Source organism: Schistocerca nitens, chromosome 3 (assembly GCF_023898315.1).
Source record: "Schistocerca nitens isolate TAMUIC-IGC-003100 chromosome 3, iqSchNite1.1, whole genome shotgun sequence".
Lineage (NCBI taxonomy): Eukaryota > Metazoa > Arthropoda > Insecta > Orthoptera > Acrididae > Schistocerca > Schistocerca nitens.
The window spans coordinates 580,489,929-580,511,647 of record NC_064616.1 but is presented as its reverse complement, the minus strand read 5'-3'; the positions used below and the strand labels follow the sequence as shown (position 1 = coordinate 580,511,647).

The 21,719-nt window shown below is 39.4% G+C and overlaps 1 pseudogene; it reads right to left on the bottom strand.

Annotated features, from left to right (window-relative positions):
- Positions 1-19,463: 19,463 nt before the first annotated feature.
- LOC126250162 (5S ribosomal RNA) lies at positions 19,464-19,581 on the bottom strand (annotated as a pseudogene).
- Positions 19,582-21,719: the final 2,138 nt, after the last annotated feature.

The following is a 21,719-nucleotide window of genomic DNA, read 5'->3' as shown; positions in this document are numbered from 1 at the left end:
TCATAGAATTGTACGGTTGTACATATGATATTGGACAGGTCAATAGAACATATTTGCAAGTAATTTTTAATAAATTGACTTTACATTATTTTGTAATGAGGAAATTATCTATCTGTAACAAAAGAGTAAATACAAATGTTGTGTAGTAAAATACAAACATCCAATACAAGTGTAATAGTAAAATAATCCAGTATATTTCATAGACACACACAGTATATAATTTTCAGACCTAACTGAACATTTATCATAAATTTTTTTACAATTTTAACCCTTTTCAAAAAAAAATGATCAACTGCATAAAAGCATTGGTCCAAGAGATATTTTTTTAACTTTTGTGTGAAAGCTCTTGGGTTCTTTGTTGCTTTGATTTAATTAGTTCTAGACTGAATCGTATGTAGGTCAGATTGCTGCCTTGTTGCATAGTTATGAATATCTCCATTGAATTTTAATGTGCAGTCAATGTTTAACAGGTATGAGCTGACATCTACATCTACATCTACATGATTACTCTGCAATTCACATTTAAGTGCTTGGCAGAGGGTTCATCGAACCACAATCATACTATCTCCCTACCATTCCACTCCTGAACAGCGCGCGGGAAAAACGAACACCTAAACCTTTCTGTTCGAGCTCTGATTTCTCTTATTTAATTTGATGATCATTCGTACCTATGTAGGTTGGGCTCAACAAAATATTGTCACATTTGGAAGAGAAAGTTGGTGACTGAAATTTCGTAAATAGATCTCGCCGCGACGAAAAATGTCTTTGCTTTAATGACTTCCATCCCAACTCACGCATCATATCTGCCACACTCTCTCCCCTATTATGTGATAATACAAAATGAGCTGCCCTTTTTTGCACCCTTTCAATGTCCTCCGTCAATCCCACCTGGTGAGGATCCCACACCGCGCAGCAATATTCTAACAGAGGACGAACGAGTGTAGTGTAAGCTGTCTCTTTATTGGACTTGTTGCATCTTCTAAGTGTCCTGCCAATGAAACACAACCTTTGGCTCGCCTTCCCCACAATATTATATATGTGGTCTTTCCAACTGAAGTTGTTCCTAATTTTTACACCCAGGTACTTAGTTGAATTGACAGCCTTGAGAATTGTACTATTTATCGAGTAATCGAATTCCAACGGATTTCTTTTGGAACTCATGTGGATCACCTCACACTTTTCGTTATTTAGCATCAACTGCCACCTGCCACACCATACAGCAATCTTTTCTAAATCGCTTTGCAACTGATACTGGTCTTCGGATGACCTTACTAGACAGTAAATTACAGCATCATCTGCGAACAACCTAAGAGAACTGCTCAGATTGTCACCCAGGTCATTTATATAGATCAGGAACAGCTTCCCTGGGGAACACCTGATATCACTTCACTTTTACTCGATGATTTGCCGTCTATTACCACGAACTGCGACCTTCCTGACAGGAAATTACAAATCCAGTCATACAACTGAGACGATACCCCATAGGCCCGCATCTGGATTAGAAGTCGCTTGTGAGGAACGGTGTCAAAAGCTTTCCGGAAATCTAGAAATACGGAATCAACTTGAGATCCCCTGTCGATAGCGGCCATTACTTCGTGCGAACAAAGAGCTAGCTGCGTTGCACAAGAACGATGTTTTCTGAAACCATGCTGATTGCGTATCAATAGATCGTTCACTTCAAGGTGATTCATAATGTTTGAATACAATTGCTCCAAAACCCTACTGCAAACCGACGTCAATGATATAGATCTGTAGTTCGATGGATTACTCCTACTACCCTTCTTAAACACTGGTGCAACCTGTGCAATTTTCCAATCCGTAGGTACAGATCTATCGGTGAGTGAGTGTTGTATATGAGTGCTAAGTAGGGAGCTATTGTATCAGTGTAATCTGAAAGGAACCTAATGGGTATATGATCTGGACCTGAAGACTTGCCCGTATAAAGCGATTTGAGTTGCTTCGCAACCGCTAAGGTATCTACTTCTAAGAAACTCATGCTAGCAGCTGTTCGTGTTTCAAATTCTGGTATATTCCATTCGCCTTCCCTGGTCAAGGAATTTCGGAAAACTGCGTTCAATAACTCCGCTTTAGCGGCACAGTCGTCGGTAACAGTACCATCAGCACTGTGCAGCGAAGGTATTGACTGCGTCTTGCCGCTTGTGTACTTTACATACGACCAGAATTTCTTCGGATTTTGTACCAAATTTTGAGACACTGTTTCGTTGTGGAACCTATTAAAAGCATCTCGCATTGAAGTCCGTGCCAAATTTCGCGCATCTGTAAATTTTAGCCAATCTTCGGGATTTCGCGTTCTTCTGAACTTCGCATGCTTTTTCCATTGCCTCTGCAACAGCGTTCGGACCTGTTTTGTGTACCATGGGGGGTCAGTTCCATCTCTTACCAATTTATGAAGTATGAATCTCTCAATTGCTGTTACTACTATATCTTTGAATTTGAGCCACATCTCGTCAACATTTGCATAGTCAGTTTGGAAGGAGTGGAGATTGTCTCTTAGGAAGGCTTCTAGTGACACTTTATCCACTTTTTTTAAAAAATTTATTTTGCGCTTGTTTCTGGTGGATTTGGAAGAAACAGTATTGAGCCTAGCTACAACGACCTTGTGACCACTAATCCCTGTATCAGTCATGATGCTCTCTATTAGCTCTGGATTGTTTGTGGCTAAGAGGTCAAGTGTGTTTTTGCAACCATTTACAATTCGCGTGGGTTCATGGACTAACAGCTCGAAATAATTTTTGGAGAAAGCATTTAGGACAATCTCAGAAGATGTTTTCTGCCTACCACCGGTTTTGAACAAGTATTTTTGCCAACATATCGAGGGAACGTTGAAGTCCCCACCAACTATAACAGTATGAGTGGGGTATTTATTTGTTACGAGACTCAAATTTTCTCTGAACTGTTCAGCAACTATCATCGGAGCCTGGGGGTCGGTAGAAGGAGCCAATTATTAACTTAGTTCGGCTGTTAAGTATAACCTCCACCCATACCAATTCGCATGAAGTATCTACTTCGACTTCACTACAAGATAAACCACTACTGACAGACACAAACACTCCACCACCAATTCTGCCTAATCTGTCTTTCCTGAACACCGTCTGAGACTTGGTAAAAATTTCTGCAGAACTTATTTCAGGCTTTAGCCAGCTTTCTGTACCTATAACGATTTCAGCTTCTGTGCTGTCTATTAGCGCTTGAAGCTCAGGGACTTTCCCAGCACAACTACAACAATTTACAACTACAATTCTGACTGTTCATTGATCCAAGCATGTCCTGTATTTGCCATGCACCCTTTGAGATTGCAGCCCACCCAGTACTTTCCCGAGGCCTTCTAACCTAAAAAACTGCCAAGTTCACACCACACAGCCTCTGCTACCCGTGTAGCTGCCAGCTGAGTGTAGTGAACTCCTGACCTATTCAGCGGACCCGAAACCCCACCACCCTATGGCGCAAGTCAAGGAATCTGCAGCCAACACGATCGCAAAACCGTCTGAGCCTCTGATTCAGACCCTCCACCCGGCTCTGCACCAAATGTCTGCAGTCGGTTCTGTCAACAATGCTGCAGATGGTGAGCTCTGCCTTCATCTTGTAAGCAAGACCAGCAGCCTTCACCAAATCAGATAGCCGCTGGAATCCAGAGAGAATTTCCTCAGATCCAAAGTGACACACATCGTTAGTGCTGACATGAGCCACCACCTGTAGCTGTCTGCACCCTGTGCTCTTCATGGCATCCGGAAGGACCCTTTCCACATCAGGAATGACCACCCAGAATGCACACGGAGTGCACACTGGATTTCTTCCCCTCCTTAGCCGTCATATCCCTAAGGGGCTCCATTACGCGCCTAACATTGGAGTTCCCAACTACCAATAAGCCCACCCTCTGTGGTTGCCCGGACCTTGAAGGCTGAGAATCATCCTCTTAAACAGGGCAGACAGCTGCATCTGGCTCAGCCAGAGACAGTATCTGAAACCTGTTTGTCAGACGCACCGGGGAGGCTTTCTGATCAGCCTCCGGGGACGTCTTTCGCTGCCTGCCACAAATGAGATGATATTATAAATGTAAGCAGAGGGCAGTGTCATAATGCCATTTGTTTTGAAACATTGTCTGCATGATTTGTTATGTCTTAGGTTACATATTATGCATATTGCTTTTTTTTTTCATTTTGAAAATATATCTATTCCAGGAGAGTTCCCCGAAAATATAATTCCATACTGTAATGTAGAGTGGAAGTAAGCATAATATAAGCCCGCACGGTTGGCCGTGCGGTCTAACGCACGGCTTTCCGGGCACGAATCTGCCGGGCAGATTTGTGTCAAGGTCTGGTGAGCCGACCAGTCTGCGGATGGTTTTTAGGCGGTTTTCCATCTGCTTCGGTGGATGCGAGCTGGTTCCCCTTATTCCGCCTCAGCTACAGCATGTCGGCGATTGCTGCGCAAACAAGTTCTCCACGTACGCGTACACCACCATTACTCTACCATGCAAACAGAGGGGTTACACTCGTCTGGTATGAGACATTCCCTGGGAGGTCCACCGGGGGCCGAACCACACAATAACCCTGGGTTCGGTGTGGGGCGGCGGAGGGGTGAAGTGGGGTTACGGACCACTGCGGCTGCGGTGCAGACGGAGCCTCTCCATCATTTCTAGGTCCCCGGTTAACATAACATAACATAACATAACAAGCATAATATACATGTATGAGAGCAGATTTTGTGACTGATTTTTTGAGTATCCTTAAAATGTAACACACAGTTGATAGCTTTTTTGGAATACTATTTGTGTGAGTCTTCCACTTAAGATTTTCTTCAAGCCATATACCAAGAAACTTGACAGAGTCCACACACGTAAGCTTTGCCAAATGTGGGCATTTCTTGTTTTTGGGATGAGAGACTGAAGTTGATGTACGTTGTTTTCTGTATATTTATAATCAGTTTGTTCTCGTTGAACCATTTGCTGAGTGTTGACATAAGCAGTTTAAATTTTTGGTTGTGGTCCCCTGTATCAGTACCTGTTATCAGTATACTCGTGTCATCGGCAAATAGTGTGGTACGTCCTGTAGCAAGCTTTGTGCAAATGTCATCAATGTATAGCAGAAACAGTATGGGTCCCAGGATTGAGCCTTGTGGCACACCGTATCTAATAGGCATTGTGTCAGAGGAGTGGACAGTACACTGATGGGTGGTTGTATTCTTTTTTTCAAAATTAATTTCAACTTTTTGTAATCTGTTTGACAGATAAGATTCTAACCATTTGTTTCCAATTCTTCTTATACCTTTATTTGCTAGCATCTTAAGGAGTATGGTATGGTCAATTACATCAAAGGCTTTGGATAAATCTGAAAAGATACCAGTAGAGATTTCATTATTATCCAGTGCTTTTAAGGTTTTGTTGAGATACTCATAAATAGCTGTGGTAGTCTTTTGTTTGCTAAAACCATGCTGGTGTTTTGTTGATAAGGATAGTTTATTAGTAAAGTCTTCCAATCTGGTGTAAAATAATTTTTGAAATATTTTTGAGAATGAGCTGAGTTGTGCTATGGGCCTGTAATTGGCTACATCATTTTTAGGGCCCTTTTTGTGAAGTGGGGAAATTTTAGAAGTCTTTAGTAGGTCAGGGAAAACTCCATTTGTAAAGGGTGCATTGATTATGTGGGTTAGGGGTTCTACAATGGATTCTCCACATTTCTTTACAATTAAATCAGGAATGTTGTCACTGCCACTGGAATACTTATTCTTTCGTCCTTTTATAGCTGTAAGTAATTCAGTATTGGAGACTTTGTGAAGAAACATTGATGCCTGTACTGGTATAGTTTCCATTAGTGTTTGGTGTTGAGCATTTGGTCTGTGGCAGTTTTTCTTTAGCTAAAATAGCCATTAAAACCATTTACTATTTTGTGGGGATCTGGTGTGACTTCATCATTTAGGTTTAGTTTTAATGTTTTGTTTATAACATGCTGCTTACTGCTTGTTTCATTTTTTACAACTGTCCACAAGCCTTTCATTTTATTGTTAGATTCATTTATAAATTTATCATCATATAATTTTTTGCTTGTTGGATTTCTTTTCTGTAGATTGCAAAATAGGTCTTACAATATGACCTAAACTGATCATCAACTTCATGGTGTTACATGTGATTTTTTAAGTCACGCTTTTTTTGGCTGGAGATCCTTATCCCTTTTGTTACCCATGAGTTTGTGTGTTTGTTTCTGATTTTCCTGGATTTCAGTGGAAATGCAGTATTGAAGTGGTGGAGAAATGTTTCATGGCAGGAATTAAGTGTGTAGTTTACATCATTTTCTTTATAGACCTCTGCCCAGTTTTCGGCCCTTAACAGATAGTTAAAAAGCCTTATATTATCATCATTAAATTGCCTTTGCATTTTAATTTTTGTGGGATATTGTCTTATGTAATTTAAATTCACCGTTAGTATTTGGGCTTCATGGTCACTGTAACCTGTGCCGATGACTTCGATTGAGAGGTGTAGTTTGCATTTATGAAAATCTGATCTAGAGCTGTTTTTGAATTTTTTGTGATCCTGGTTGGTGTGTTTACAGTTGGGGATAGGTTGAATGAATTTGTAATATTCAACAATTCATCTTTGTTTTTTCCAGGTGTGAGGAAGTCAATATTAAAATCTGCACTTATTAAGAGATTTTTGTTTAGTGAGTGAATTTTTGTGAGTAGTGCTTCAAGGGAGTGGTTGAAGGTTTGGATGTTCCCATCAGAGGCTCTATATACATTCAGTATCAGTAGGTTATAGTCTGTTAAGATAATTAAGGAGAATTCAAAGTCTGTTTCTGTTTGCATATTATTGTACTTTGTGAGGCTTTTGTAGCTTAATTTTTTTTGACATAGATTGCTGTACCACCTCCCTTACTTTTGTTTCTTCTTATCTAACACTGTTTCTGATGTTTTCGTTGATGATCGTGACTGCATATTCACTTTTGTTGTTGTTACTGATGGCTCGTCAGCTCCTGGTGTTGTTGTTGGTTCAGCTGCAGTATTGCTCATTCTTCTGAGATTGTCCTCCAGATTAGCTTCATAGGACCACAAATATGTTTGATGTCCTGGTGTAACATGTTTTATGGCACTTCTTGTTACCAGTGGACTTTTGATGGCATTCAGCAGATTAACACACAGTTTCTTTTTCCCATTTTTATGTAAATGAAGCCCATGCCTAGTGAAGTCTTTCCATTGGAGGAAGCTATTTACATCTAAAACTCTGATGTGTTCACTGTAAGATGCCTTCTGCATCAAGTAACTGTTCATTTCATAGATTTTGCAGTTTTCATTTGGCATGTCTCATATATATATATATATATATATATATATATATATATATATATATATATATATATATATATATGGTACTGTGCATAGAATTAGTTGTGTGTGCCTAGTTTTTGCAATGGTTTCAGCTAGTGATGTCATAAAACCATGTTTTGATCCATTAATATCGTTTGCACCAGCTAAGCCGACAACGTAATCATTTTGTCCTAGACTAGATGTTTCATTTTGTACATAACATTTGGTTTTATCAAAGATGTAAATTTATAACTGGTTGTTGAAATTTCGTTCAGTACTTTTGCACAGTTCCTACTGTGACTATCTGAAAGTAACAGTACCTGTTTTTTATTATTTGTAAGCTGACTAATGTTCGTGTTTGTTTTCAACTTACTGCAGTCGTTTTTCTTAACCATTTTTAAATTACTTGAGAAGTGTTCAGAAGCACTTTGTAGGTTACCTTTGTTTACTGTTTCACATTTTTCATGTTCACTCTTCTTGAATGGAGCGTCATTTCTTTTGTTAGTAAAAATATTTAACACAACATCACTGTACAAATTTCGAACTTTTTCATTATGTGGTGGTTCAGAAAGGTTTTTGATCATGCTTTCCAGTAGCAGATCATGTTCTATTGTGGCTTGGAGTTCTTTCTGCAGTGTTTCCAATACATTGGTTTCACAATTTTCACGATACATTCCACTCGCAGCTAGATAACCATTGCACTTTGTTCCACAAGCACACTATATGTTTTCAATACTTACTTTCGCAAAGCAGTGTGGATGATACCACATATGCATCACTGGGCATGTTCTAATACTGCTTTTTACTATTTTATCACACGATATGCACTTTGTAGACGCTAAATACTCATAGTTTACAGAGTGATTTATTACTACATCAACACGCTCTGCCATCTTAAACTACGGGACCACCTGTAAAGCATTTGTAGCAGAGCTAAGCCTCTTACAGAGATCTGTTATATGCGAAGATCAGTTCATTTTCTTGTCAGTGTGCACTCCAAGAAATTTTGTTGTGTCCATTCTGTCTATTGGCTGATTACCATACATCACACTCAGTTCTCTCTCTTTGTCTGTTTTTATACAGGACTGAGTAAAACTGGTCTCACTATAATTTAATGAGAGACCATTCATCTTGAACTAGTTAACCACATCTGAGAGTATGTGATTAACAGATTCCTCAAGATTACTCTCTGTTCTACTTATCATAAAAATTGTGGTACCATCAGGAAATAAAGTCAATTTACATGACAGGCTTGTAAATGATGGTTGGTCATTTATAAAAATCAAGAATAATAGTGGCCCAATAATCGAGCCCTGAGTCAAGAATTGAGCCCTGAGTTACTCCACATGCAATGGAACTCCATCCAGAATGTGCAGAAACATCACATACTCCACCTGAGCTATTCAACTTTTTGTTTTTTGTCTTGGAGATATGACTGTAGCCAATTACCTGCAACTCTGCTTATTCCTACCAATTTTTCTTTTTGCAAGAGAATCTGGTGGTCAAGACAGTCAAATGCTTTAGACGAATCACAGAAGACAGAAATCATCAGCATTTTCTCATTAAGTCTCTACGACTTCTTTGCAAGTGCATAGATTGCGTCTTCTGTTGAACAGTCCTTCTGAAAGCCAAATTGGCTCTTACTGAGAACTCCATTCTTCATAAGATGATCAGTAATTCTTACATGTATTAGCTTTTCTAGAATTTTAAAGAAATCTGTCAGCAGAGAGATAGATCAATAGTTAGTTAATCCAGTTTTATCACCCGTTTTGTACAGGGGCTTCACAATGGCATACTTAAGCCTACTGGGAACAACACCTTTTTGAAGGGAAACATTGAAAATATGCTAGAGCATGTCTCTTATCCACACACAAGAATATTTCAATAAATTATTAGAAATATCATCAACCCCAGCAGAATACTTACTTTTTAGAGACATGATGATTTTTTTTGAATTTCATCTACAGTGACAGGTCTGAGGCGCATTTCTGGAATTGTGTTTAAATATACAGCTTGACAGAGAGTTATGGCTTCATCAACATCGGGCTTGCAACCAGTCTGTTGAGTTATTGATAAGAAGGGTTTATTAAAAATCTCAGCGGCAATTTTTGGATTATCTACTAGGGTTCCTTCATGTCTGATTTTATTTACATATTCTCTGCTTATTATATCTCTTCCTGTTTCTTTTTTTACAATGCTCCAATTTTTTTTATTTTATTAGTAGAATTATCTATTTTCTTCACATAATAAAGGGCTTTTGATTTCTGTATTAGTTTCTTTAAAATTATAGAGTTCCCATTCTTCTACATCTTTAGATAATCTTATTGCAACATACATTTCCATTTTGGTTTTACATGACTGTTTTATACCTTTTGTAATCAAAGGCTTACTTACAGAATTGGAAGCACTGTTTCTGACCCAGTTGTTTGGAAATATTTCTTCAGAAAAAGCACAGAATTAATTTATAAAACAGTTAAATTTAGTATCGTTATTATCAAGGCTACATACCAATCGATTTGCTGCAACCTATGGTTGAAAGTTTCTTTTGCTTCTTTGTTCATTACTCTTATGAACTCCCATTGAGGAAATTGTTTTTCAAACAGATTAACATCATAAAGAGTGAGAATTTGACCATCATTACTTGAAAGCGCATTTATAACCTGCCTGACAGTATAATTCTGATGTCTACTTACATCATAAAAAAGTGTTATCTATCATAGTTTGGGACTCAGATGTAATTCGTGTTGGAAAGTTTATGACCTATATCAGATTATATAAGGTCATCACAATCTCAAAGTCAATTTTATTCTTATTCGGGAGTACCATTATATGTTGTTGTTGTTGTCTTGAGTCCTGAGACTGGTTTGATGCAGCTCTCCATGCTACTCTATCCTGTGCAAGTTTCATCATCTCCCAGTACTTACTGCAACCTACATCCTTCTGAATCTGCTTAGTGTATTCATCTCTTGGTCTCCCTCTACGACTTTTCCCCTCAACGCTGCCCTCCAACGCTAAATTTGTGATCCCTTGATGCCTCAGAACATGTCCTACCAACCGGTCACTTCTTCTTGTCAAGTTGTGCCACAAACTTCTCTTCTCCCCAATTCTATTCAATACTTCCTCATTAGTTATGTGCCATTATATGTAGAAAAGTTTTTATGTCACCTGGAGGTGCCATGTACACAACCAGCACTATTATTGTGTAGAAATTAGCTGCTATTTCAGTTTCTCATGCCTCAAGTTGTTATTCCGCACAATATTTCTTAACATCTGTAGCCTTGATGCTACACTGCCCTTAACATAAATTGCTACTTCACTTTTGTCTTTACTTTTCCAACAGTCGTGTGTTACTGAACTATAACTTACTATAGATGACAAGGCACATTTATTAGTAACATGGTGCTCAGTTAAGAACAAAATCTGAGCATTATTTACACAATCCTTTTCATTAATATTAATAAGTAGTTGATCTGTTTTGCTTAAGAGGCCTCTTATATTTTGATGAAAGAAAGAGATGCCTTCCTCTTGTGTTTTTATTCTATTAGTGCTGTTGTTACCTGACTGAGAATCCGGTGGAATTTGCCTTGAGACAGGAGGGAGGAGACACTTGACACTACCTACTGTTGTCCCTTCTTTTTCTTCAGGCCCACACATAAAAAATCATTGTGATGTGAAGCAGTGGAAATCAGGGAATTCCTGGCCAAGAGAAGTCTACTAGTATCAGACATATGCCTTAATTTGAGGAACAAATTTCTGAGACAGTACACTTAGAGAACAGCATTATAGGTTTGTGAAAAATGGACTTCGGAGAAACCGGAACAGGAGAGAATTCAAGCATTTGGGATATGGTTCTACAGAAGAATGTGAAAATTAGGTGACTCATATGGTTAGGAATGAGGAACTTCTCCACAGGACCTGTGAGGAAAGGAATATATGGAAAACACCGACAAGAAAAATGGACAGGCTGACAGGACATTTGTTAAGACATCAGGGAATAACTTCCATTGTACTAGAGGAAGTTGTAGAGGGTAAAAACTGTAGAGGATGAGAGAGACTGGAATATGTCCAGCATATAGTTGAGGACATAGGTTGCAAGTGTTACTCTGAGATGAAAAAGTTGGCACAGGAGAGGAATTCGTTACAGTCCACATCAAACCAGTCAGGAGACCACAACATTGCCCTGAGAATTTTTCATCATCAAACTTTGCTGTTTTCCATATTAGGAAAAGCTGTGAATTTATTTTCTTGTATATGGTGTTTATGTGGATTCTCCTACATTACTCCCACAAAATTGGGTATTCTTTATTCATTTAATAGCATAATTATTTATACATTCACATCATACATTTCTCAGTGTATTCTTTTAACAGTTGTGCACAGTGTTTCAGATTTACTTATAACAAGATTAGAGTCTTTTTTTTAATGTTTACTTGCATTGTCCACCACAAGCCTACAACATACATCTTTTAGTGTATTAATATTTAGGTCACCTGCTACAATTATATAAGGGAATTCCCTGCTAGCCTTATCTAAAAGGACTTCTAACTCTTTTGGAAATCAATTTATCTGTAGAGCCCTTTTATCACGCACTTTTCCCCATTATATGTTTCTGCATTGCTGCAGCTTCAAACAGCATTTCTGTACAGTTTTCTACTGGCCATGGAATGATACTCTCTATATTTTGCATAGACTGCCATCCCCCCTGCCCCCCTGCCTCCCTCCCCCTTCCTCACCCCCATGTTCAGATCTACAGAAATTAGTAACTTTTTGATATTACTGTATGTTGTAAACATTAATTTCATTTCCTTTTGGTCCATGTTGTGACATAATAAATGTGTGTGGTAACTTTGCAGCTACTTGTACTTCTGTCTATTCTAATTTACTGGCTGCATAAAGTACTTTCTGCTCCCAGATCCTTGTATTAGAAATATTTGTGTTAATGTTTTGATCTTCTGTGGCACCTTTTTTATCCTGTTGGTACAAAAAATCCTGCTCCTTGAGAAGTTTTTTTGCTTTTCTGTTCTTTCTCCTCTCCCGTACCTTACCTGCAGGATTTCAGCCACAGCTTCTTCTGCTTGTGATGACACTGCTTCTTCTTCTTCTGCTGATGATGACACTGCTTCTCCTTCCTTTGCATGGCAGAGTGGTTACCTCTTCTGTTCTTTCATTTTGTGGCTGTTTTACGTCTGTTACTGAATACCGTATTCTATCTTCTATTTCTTCCTTCATTGACAGTGGTGTAGGTCTATGTACCTGTTCTTGTGTGCTGCTAATTTTTTATAATATTCCTTTGCACAGAATTTTTTTTACCATAGCTGTTTCTGTGGAGGCCATGATTTGTGAAATGTTCTCTCACTGAACTTGTTGCTTCGATAAACGTAACATTAGGGGAAAAAAATGCTACATGCGAACATTACGGAAGGTGAACTACTCACTGTTGAGAGGAATGTTGTTACACGTATTGCCAAATTCATTGAGGTTGACGGACATCATTTTGAGCATTTATTGCATTAATGTGGTATTTACAGGTAATCACGCTGTAACAGCATGCATTCTCAGAAATGATAAGTTCACAAAGGTACATGTATCACATTGGAACAATTGAAATAAAATGTTCAAATGTACCTACATTCTGTATTTTAATGTAAAAAAACCTACCTATTACCAACTGTTCATCTAAAATTGTGAGCCATATGTGTGACTATTACAGCGCCATCTATCACAAAGTGAAAAAAGTGGTCCAACTAAAACATTCATATTTCTTTACATACTACATGAATATGTAATAAAAAATGGGGTTTCCTATTTTAAAAAAACGCAATTGATATCCGTTTGACCTATGGCAGCACCATCTAGCAGGCCAACCATAGCGCCATCTGGTTTCCCCCTTCAAGCCAGACGAGTTTCGTTCTTTGTAGTTTTTTCGTTTGGTACTTATTTCGTGAGATATTTGGCCCGGTCACTATCAATGGACCACCCTGTATATTACATGTGTGCGTGTGTGTGTGTGTGTGTGTGTGTGTGTGTGTGTGTGTGTGTGTGAGAGAGAGAGAGAGAGAGAGAGAGAGAGAGAGAGATATTGAGATTGAGAGTGTCCTCTGTGTGTATTTGTACTCTAGTTCAAAAAGGGTTTAATTTGGAAGCTAGCAAGTTTGCTTTCTTTATATGTATGCCTGCCAATGACTCAAAGTTTCTGCCTTTCAGAAAGTGGTCTCCTTTAATCCAAAAAGTATTTACATTTATCAGAGTTTTCCTATAAAATTGAAACCTGAATCTATTTGAACTTGCTTACTGTACTTACTAGGCCTATGTCCCCATCTACAAATTTCAAACTCACACTTTCTTTCATTACCAAATTGACTATTCTTTGATGCCTAAGGGTGTGTCCCATCAACTGATCAGTACTTTTAATCAAGCTGGGCTACTAATTTCTTTTTTCCTCACTTCGAGTCGATGCCTTCCCATTATTTGTTAAATTCATCCATCTAATTTTTAAAATTCTTCTGTAGGACCACATTTCAAAAGCTTCTGTTCTCTCTTTGACCCCACTGTTTATCATCCACAGTTCACTTCTGTACAAGGATACACTCCATTCAAATACCTTCAGAAAATACTTCCTAATGATTAAATTTATATTCAGTGCTAAAAAATTCTTTTTTCCACACTTTTCTTACTATTGCCAGACTGAATTATGCACCCTCTCTACTTCAGACAGCTTCAGTTATTTTGCCACCCAAATAGCAAAATTCCTCTACTACTTCTAATGCCTTGTTTCCTATCCTAATTCTATATCCATTAGCTAATTTAATTTGACTACATTCCATTGCCTCATTTTATCTTTGTTGATTTTCATATTATAACCTCTTTTAAGGCATTATCTATTTCATCCCATTGACTTTTCCAGTAATTTTCTGTCTCTGTCAGAATTAAAATATCATCAGCAGAAGCAAAAGCAAAGTTTTTATTCTTCTCCTGACACCTTAATTCCCTTTCCAAATTTTTCCTGATCTACGTTACTGCTTACTCAGTGTACAGATTAAGTGATACCAGGGAGAGGCTACAACTGTGTCTTACTCCCTTCTTCTGCAGATATTATTAATTCTAGGTATTCTTTTGGCACCATAACGTACTGAACTGATAGTTTTGTGATATTTATACCTGTCAGCACTGGTGTTCTTTGGATCTGTGTTGATACATTCTTTATGAAGTATGAGGGTATTTAGCCTTTCTCATATATATTTCACACCAGGTGGCTTAGTTCTGTTGTAGCTGGTTCACCCAAAAATCTCAATAATTCTGAGGCAGTGTTTTGTACTCCAAGGACCTTGTTTTGACTTATGTCTTTCAGTGCTCTCTAAAATTATTCTCAGATTGTCTTAGCAAGGACTTTGTTTTGACTTATGTCTTTCAGTGCTCTCTAAAATTATTCTCAGATTGTCTTAGCTCCCACCTCATCCTCATATACTTCCTCTTCTCTTTCTATAACAATCTTTTCAAATTTGCTTCCCTTGCACACAGATCGTCTACATATTCCTTCCACCTTTCGACCTTCTCTTCTTTGCTTTGATGGCATTGTAATCTGAGTTCTTGATATTCATATAGGCGCTTCTCTTCTCTCCAATGGTATCTTTAATTTCCTATCTTTAATTTCCATTATTCATGCATGCAGCTACAGTGTTGCATTTGCCCTCTAGCCATTCCAGCTCAACCATTTTGCACTTTCTGCCAATCTCATTTTCTAGATGTCTGTGTTTCTTTCACTTGCTACAATTGTTGCACTTTTATATTTTCTCATTTCATGAGTTAAATTCAGTATCTCCCATGTTATCGAAGGACTTATACCTTACATTTTTACTTATTAGGGCCTCTGCTGCCTTCACTATTTCATCTCTCCAAGATCCCGATTTGTCTTCTTTGTATGCCTTTTCTCTGTTACAGTCAATATTTTATTTAACTTGTGTAACAGCAAGTCTACAGGGTATTTCAATGCGAGTCCTTGAGATAGGCCAGTTCGATATCCACAATAATTTTCAACATTTTGACTAGACAGATTGAACTGAACTAACAGAATGACTAGACTCCAGGCAGCATCCTTTTGTCAGCTCCATGACAGTGCTGTGAACTGAAGAGGTTGTGTCTTGGAGCCAGCTGTTGATTGGTTGTACAGTGACATGGGTTACTACTTACACTTATATACATGGACTTATGTGGCATGGTATCAGTAGCACACAATACCACATTCGCCTTCCACAAAACTCCTCGCCACTGTTGTGCACTGGTGCTGCTGAAAACAATGGGGTGAGGTGGAGGTCTGGGGCTGAAGCCGTTGAGGAGGCAGGAGCTGGAACTCCAGAACTTCAGTCAATGACAAGCTCCTGCCCACACCCCAACGTTCATATCACAAATGTCCGGAAACTAGCTACAGGGTACGCATCCACTCCCTGAGTCAGAACATCTTTTTCTGTCGGTGGAGGCATGAGGGTCTTCAGTGGCCCACCAGAAGTTTGTATGATAAAGGAGGCCCACTTCCCATGGCTGAGGCTGCAGAGACAGTGATGGTGCTGTGTTGATGTCCATTGGCTCCCTGTCTGGCAGCACAGGACCTGAGAGATGCAATGACTGCTGAGGCTCCAGGACTCTCCAGGCCACCAAATCTGCGAATGGAGAACAAGTGGCAGGATCATGCAGTCCAGACAAACATAGCAGATTGTGATGCTGCTCCTGCAGCTGGCGGGATCCTGTACAACATAAAGGAGTGGCCCAAGACGTTGGTGATAACACCACATTCCCAGCTCCTGTGTCTGTTGAAAACTTTGAAAAACAAAATCAAATCATGTACATTAAACTTACAGCACTGTAGAAGATGGGCTGACCACTGTGTAGGTTTCAGCAGCTGAAGCAGTGTCCTATATCCGTGCAAGAGCTCTGCTTGCAATTTGCCATCGTGTGGCTGGGATGGCAGGGCAAGAAGAAGAGCACTAAATTTTGCTCCTACATATGGGAGGTGTGTATCTTGTTCATCTGTTGAGGAAGCATTCCAGTTCACCATTGGATTGAGGGTGGAATGAAATGGGCATCACATGCATAATGTGGAAGGCATCACAAAACTGCTGAAAATCTGCCAATGTGGACTGGGGTCCAGTGTTCGAAACCAACACTTCAAGTAAACCTTCAATGCAAAAAATTGATATCAGAGTCTTCATAGTTCTAAGTGTTGTGGTGGATTGCATGGGCACTACAAATGGAAACTTGCTAAAGGTATCTACCACAAAAGGCATTGGGAATTCCAGTAGGGACCTGTAAAGTCAAGGTGTGCTGGGATTGGGCCAACCAAAAGCTTTTTGTGACAGAGCAGCCTGGTATTCACTAATCTGCTTTATATGTGGCCAACTGGTGCAGAGGTACTGCAACAGAATCTTGAGCTTGGGGTCTGTAGTCATCGCCTGAGCAGTCCATCAGTGGTCAATGGGAAATCCATTAGTGTCTCATTGTCCTGGACATGAATAATAACAAGTGAGTCCTCTGAGGAGTCAGTGCTGACTGGTAGGTGAGAAAGAGTGTTTACATAGGAGGGGAGCAGGGACCAGCATTGCAACTTTTGTGCCATGCATGGAGGGACAGGCCATGAAGGGGTGAACAACGAGGTGAGAGGCTTGTGGTTCGTCACCAAGTAGAATTTTCTGCCATATAAGTATTGGTGGAATTTGGTCACTCCATGTATGGCAGCAAGAGCTTCTTCCTCAATATGAAAGTAGTTGAACTGTGCTTTGTTGAGGAGCTTGGATGTAAAAGCAATTGACCTGTTCCATGATCCAGCTCTGTGCAAGAGAACAGTGCCAATACTGTGAGAGGATGCATCAACAGCCAGCACGATCGGCCTAGTGGGATCAAATTGCATCATGGAGTGATTGCTTAAAAAAGTATCTTTCAACTTATGAAATGTAACTTGACACTTCCTAACTCACTCTAATGTAACTTTCTACTACCAAAGTCAATGCAGAGGAGCTGCAATCTGTGCAGAATTTGGAATGAACCAAATGTAATAAGTTAGTTTACCCAACACAGCTTGGAGTTCACTGACTTTCCTAGGAGCTGGGAGGTCATGGATGGTGATTAAGTGTGACTGCAAAGGGTAGATAACCTGACTGTTGATAATGTGTCACAAATATTCAATCTCAGTGTGCTGAGAGCACGTGAAACAATTTCCTGAGATTGACAGTACGTTCGTCGGGAGTACTGTCTGCTACTCACACACATTTGACTACAGTCTCTGGCAGCTGGAGCCAGACTGCTAGCAGCAGAGCATTATGGGAGAGGCACCTGGGTGGGGATAAGGAGGAGGCTGGGACAAGGAGGGGGAGGGATAACAGGGTACGAGTGAGGGACAGTAAAGCGCTACTGGGAGCGTGCAGGGATGAGGTGGTGAGTGGGGTAGCTAGGTGCAGTCATCATGTTAGATGGAAGGTGGGGAAGAGAGAAAGGGGGTTAGCAGAAAAAGAGAGAAGTAAAAGGACTGGGTACATTGGTGGAATAGAGGGCTGTGTAATGCTGGAATGGGAACAGGGAAGGGCTACATGGGCAATGATAATAACTAACGAAGATTGAGGCCAGGAGGGTCATGGTAACATAGGATATATTGCAGGGAGAATTCCCAGCTGCGCAATTCAGAAAAGCTGGTGTTGGTGGGCAGGATCCAGATGGCACAGGCTATGAAGCAGTCATTGAAATGAAGGATGTCATGTTGGGCAGCATGCTCAGCAACAGGGTGGTCCAGTTGCTTCTTAGGCACAGTTTGTTGGTGGCCATTAATGCGGACAGACCGGTTGTTGGTTATTATGCCCATGTAGAATTCAGCACAGTGGTTACAGCTTAGCTTGTAGATCACATGACTGGTTTCACATGTAGCCCTGCCTTTGACGGGATAGGTGATGTTTTTGACAGGACTGGAGTAGGTGATGGTAGGAGGGTGTAAGGGGCACATGTTGCATCTAGGTCTATTACAGGGATATGAGCCATGAGGCAAGGGATTGGGAGCAGGAGTTGTGTAGGGATGGATGAGTATCTTGTGTAGGTTCAGTGGGCAATGGAATACCACTGTGGGAGAAGTGGGAAGGATAGCGGGTAGGACATTTCTCATTTCAGGGCACGACAAGAGGTTGTCGAAACCCTGGTAGAGAATGTAATTCAGTTACTCCAGTTCTGTGTGGTATTAAGACATGAGGGGAATGCTACTCTGTGGCTGGACAGTGGGGCTTTGGGAGGTGTTGGGTGACTGGAAAGATAAGGCATGTGAGATCTGTTTTTGTACAAGTTTGGCAGGGTAATTACAATCTGTAAAGACCTCAGTGAGACCCTCAGTATATTTTGAGAAGGACTGCTCATCACTACAGATGCCGTAGCAGTCAGTTGTGACAAGTAACACCGAAAAATTGCAGGTGTGGGTGAGCGGCCAAATGGCAATCATGAAAACTGAAATAACCCCAGGTGGGTGTTGATTACAAAAACTCGTTACTGCTGTTCTTCCAAGGGAAGCTGCAAATAAGCATCATAAAGATCAGTCTTGGAAAATAAGCAATCTGCATCAAGCTTGCCCATGAGTTTCTCAGGTTGTGGCAGTGGAAAAGAGTCCATCATAGTCTCTGGATTTACCACTGCCTTGAAACCTGCACATAATTGTTACTTGCCTGAAATCTTCTTCATAATCACCAAAGGGGATGCCAGCTGACTGGAGAAATCACACCATTGCCCTACCAAGATAACAGTTCCTTTGCCACTTCGTCTCTGATAGCATAAGAGAGGGGCTGTGCTCGACATAACCATGACTTTGTATTGTCTTTGGTGGTAATGTGAGCCTTGAAATTATTAGCTTAGCTTAAGCCATCTCAAAAAAGTCATTAAATCTCATGTGCTATATCAATTGTTGTTATGATTATTTTTTATACAGAACTGAATAAAAGCATTCTGTCTTCAGTCCACAAGTGGCGCCTTGGGACCATCTGACCACCATGTCGTCCTCAACTGAGGATGCAGATAGGAGGGGTTTGTGGTCAGCACACCGCTCTCCCAGTTGTTATGATACGGAACCGATACTGTTCAGTTGAGTAGCTCCTCAATTGCCATCACAAGGCTGAGTGTACACCGAAAAATGGCAACAGCGCATGGTGGCCCAGATGGTCACCCATCCAAGTGCCAGCCACACCCAACAGCACTTAACTTTGGTGATCTGATGGGAACCGGTGTATCCACTGTGGTAAGGCTGTTGCCACAGAACAATGCAGTGTGCTTTTTCAGATTATAGGGAGAGTCCATTTTCAGAGAACTACTGAATAATTCTTCAGAAAACATCATTTACTGACTCTTCTGTTGCTTTCTCTGTTATAGGATTCATAACAACACTAGTATCATCTGCAGAAAGTACCAATTTTGCTTGTTGAATATTAAGTTGAAGGTCATTGACATGTACAAGAAATAGGCGGGCACTAAAATTTAACCCTGTGGGATTTCCTTTATGATTTTACCCCACTTAATAAAATTTTCTACCTTTCCAACATTGCCTGAACTATTCAGCACCATCTTTTGCATTCTTTTTGTCAACTATGATTCAAATGAGCTGTGTGAAAAGCCACCATTTCCATAAAACTTGAGTTTTCCTAAGAGAGTTCATGGTCTACACAGTTGAAGGCCTTGGAGAGATCACAAAAAATACCGACTGGCATCATATTATTATCTAAGGCTTGTACTATTTGATGAATGAATGTATAAATAGCATTCTCAGTCGAGCAACCTTTCTGGAATATCAAACTGTGATACACTATGGAAATTGTTTCCACTTAAGTGCATGACGGCTCTTGAGTACAGTACTTTTTCAAATATTTTAGAAAAAGACATCAGTAAGGAAACTGTATGATAGTTGTTTAGATTGTCTTGTCATCTTTCTTATTAAGCAGTTTAATAAGTGCATATTTTTACCTGTATGGAAAAATTCCCTGTGCTATTGATGCACTGCATATACACTAAGAACATTACTTATTGAGTTAGAAAAACTTTTCAGAATTCTGTTTGAAATTCCATCAACCCCACAAGAGCTTTTGCTTCTTTAGAATTTTTATAACTTTATTAATTTCAGTGAAGATTATTGGTGCTACTTCTAGTTGCTTAAAGTTTTGTGGAATAATATTTTTAATACATTCTGTTGCTTCTTCAACTGAACCATTTAACACTATTTGTGCTGCTAAATTTAGAAAGTGATCGTTGAAAGTACTTGCACCATGTGAAGTATTAGTCACAACATTGCCATTTAGTCAAACTGTTATGGTATCTTCTACATTGACTGGCTGTTCTGTCTTCCATTTGACAATATGCCCTATAGTTTTAATCTTATTATATGCTTTATTATTTTCTGTCATGATGTACATACTTCTTGACATTTTAATGACTTTCCTTTAAAAATTACAGTATTTTTAGCATTATGCAAGTAAAGTTGGGTCTTTACTTATTCTGACCTTTATATAGATTTCCCTCTTCCTCTTACATGAGATTTTAACTTGCTTAGCTATCCATGCTTACTTGTTTTTTTAATGGATCTTCTGAATAACATTTTAGGAAAGCTACTTTCAAATATTGACACAAATTTGCTATGGAATAAACTGAATTTCACATTAGCATCTATTTATATATATACTTCATCCCCTACCACCTCTCCTAAATTTTCTGCTCTCATTAAGAGGCCGAACTGCTTTATATGAGCCTACCTCAGGGCTATAAGGTGCCATATTGTTTATTTCCAACTGTTTTGCATCATGATGAGATAGTCCAATAATCCACTAATAATTGGGTATGCATTAACTGTTTCAGACTGAGCACTGTCTATAAAAATGTCCTCCTATTTTGCTGTATATGGTGTGGAAAACTGACTACTGAAATTAGATTGTAACACCAAAATAATGATTCTAGTTCATTTTTCCTGTCTGTATCTTTTAAGAAATCTACATTGAAAACTCCACGGACTACTAACTGTTTCTTCTTGTCTGACAGGAAGCTCAGTAGTTCATCTAGATTTCTCATAAATAGCTGAAAGTTTCCTAGAGGGGATGTATAGACTGTTACAATTAGCAGAGAAGTATTCTGCCATAACAACTCACGAACACATGCTTCTAGTTTTTTATCAACACAAAAACTATATGTTACAGTTCTCTGTTAACTCTACATGAATGTGATGCTAGTCTGTAATTACCAATATTTAACTTCTCCAGTGTTGTGGGTACGTGGTGTTTAGAGTTTTCAACATCTTCTAGGCATACAAGAATCTCACGTATCTTGTTTTGCAACTCCCCAATGTCCTGATGAAACAAATTAATTTTATCTTTTGATATATTTTATGACCCTGTTCTGCTCTAATTTCT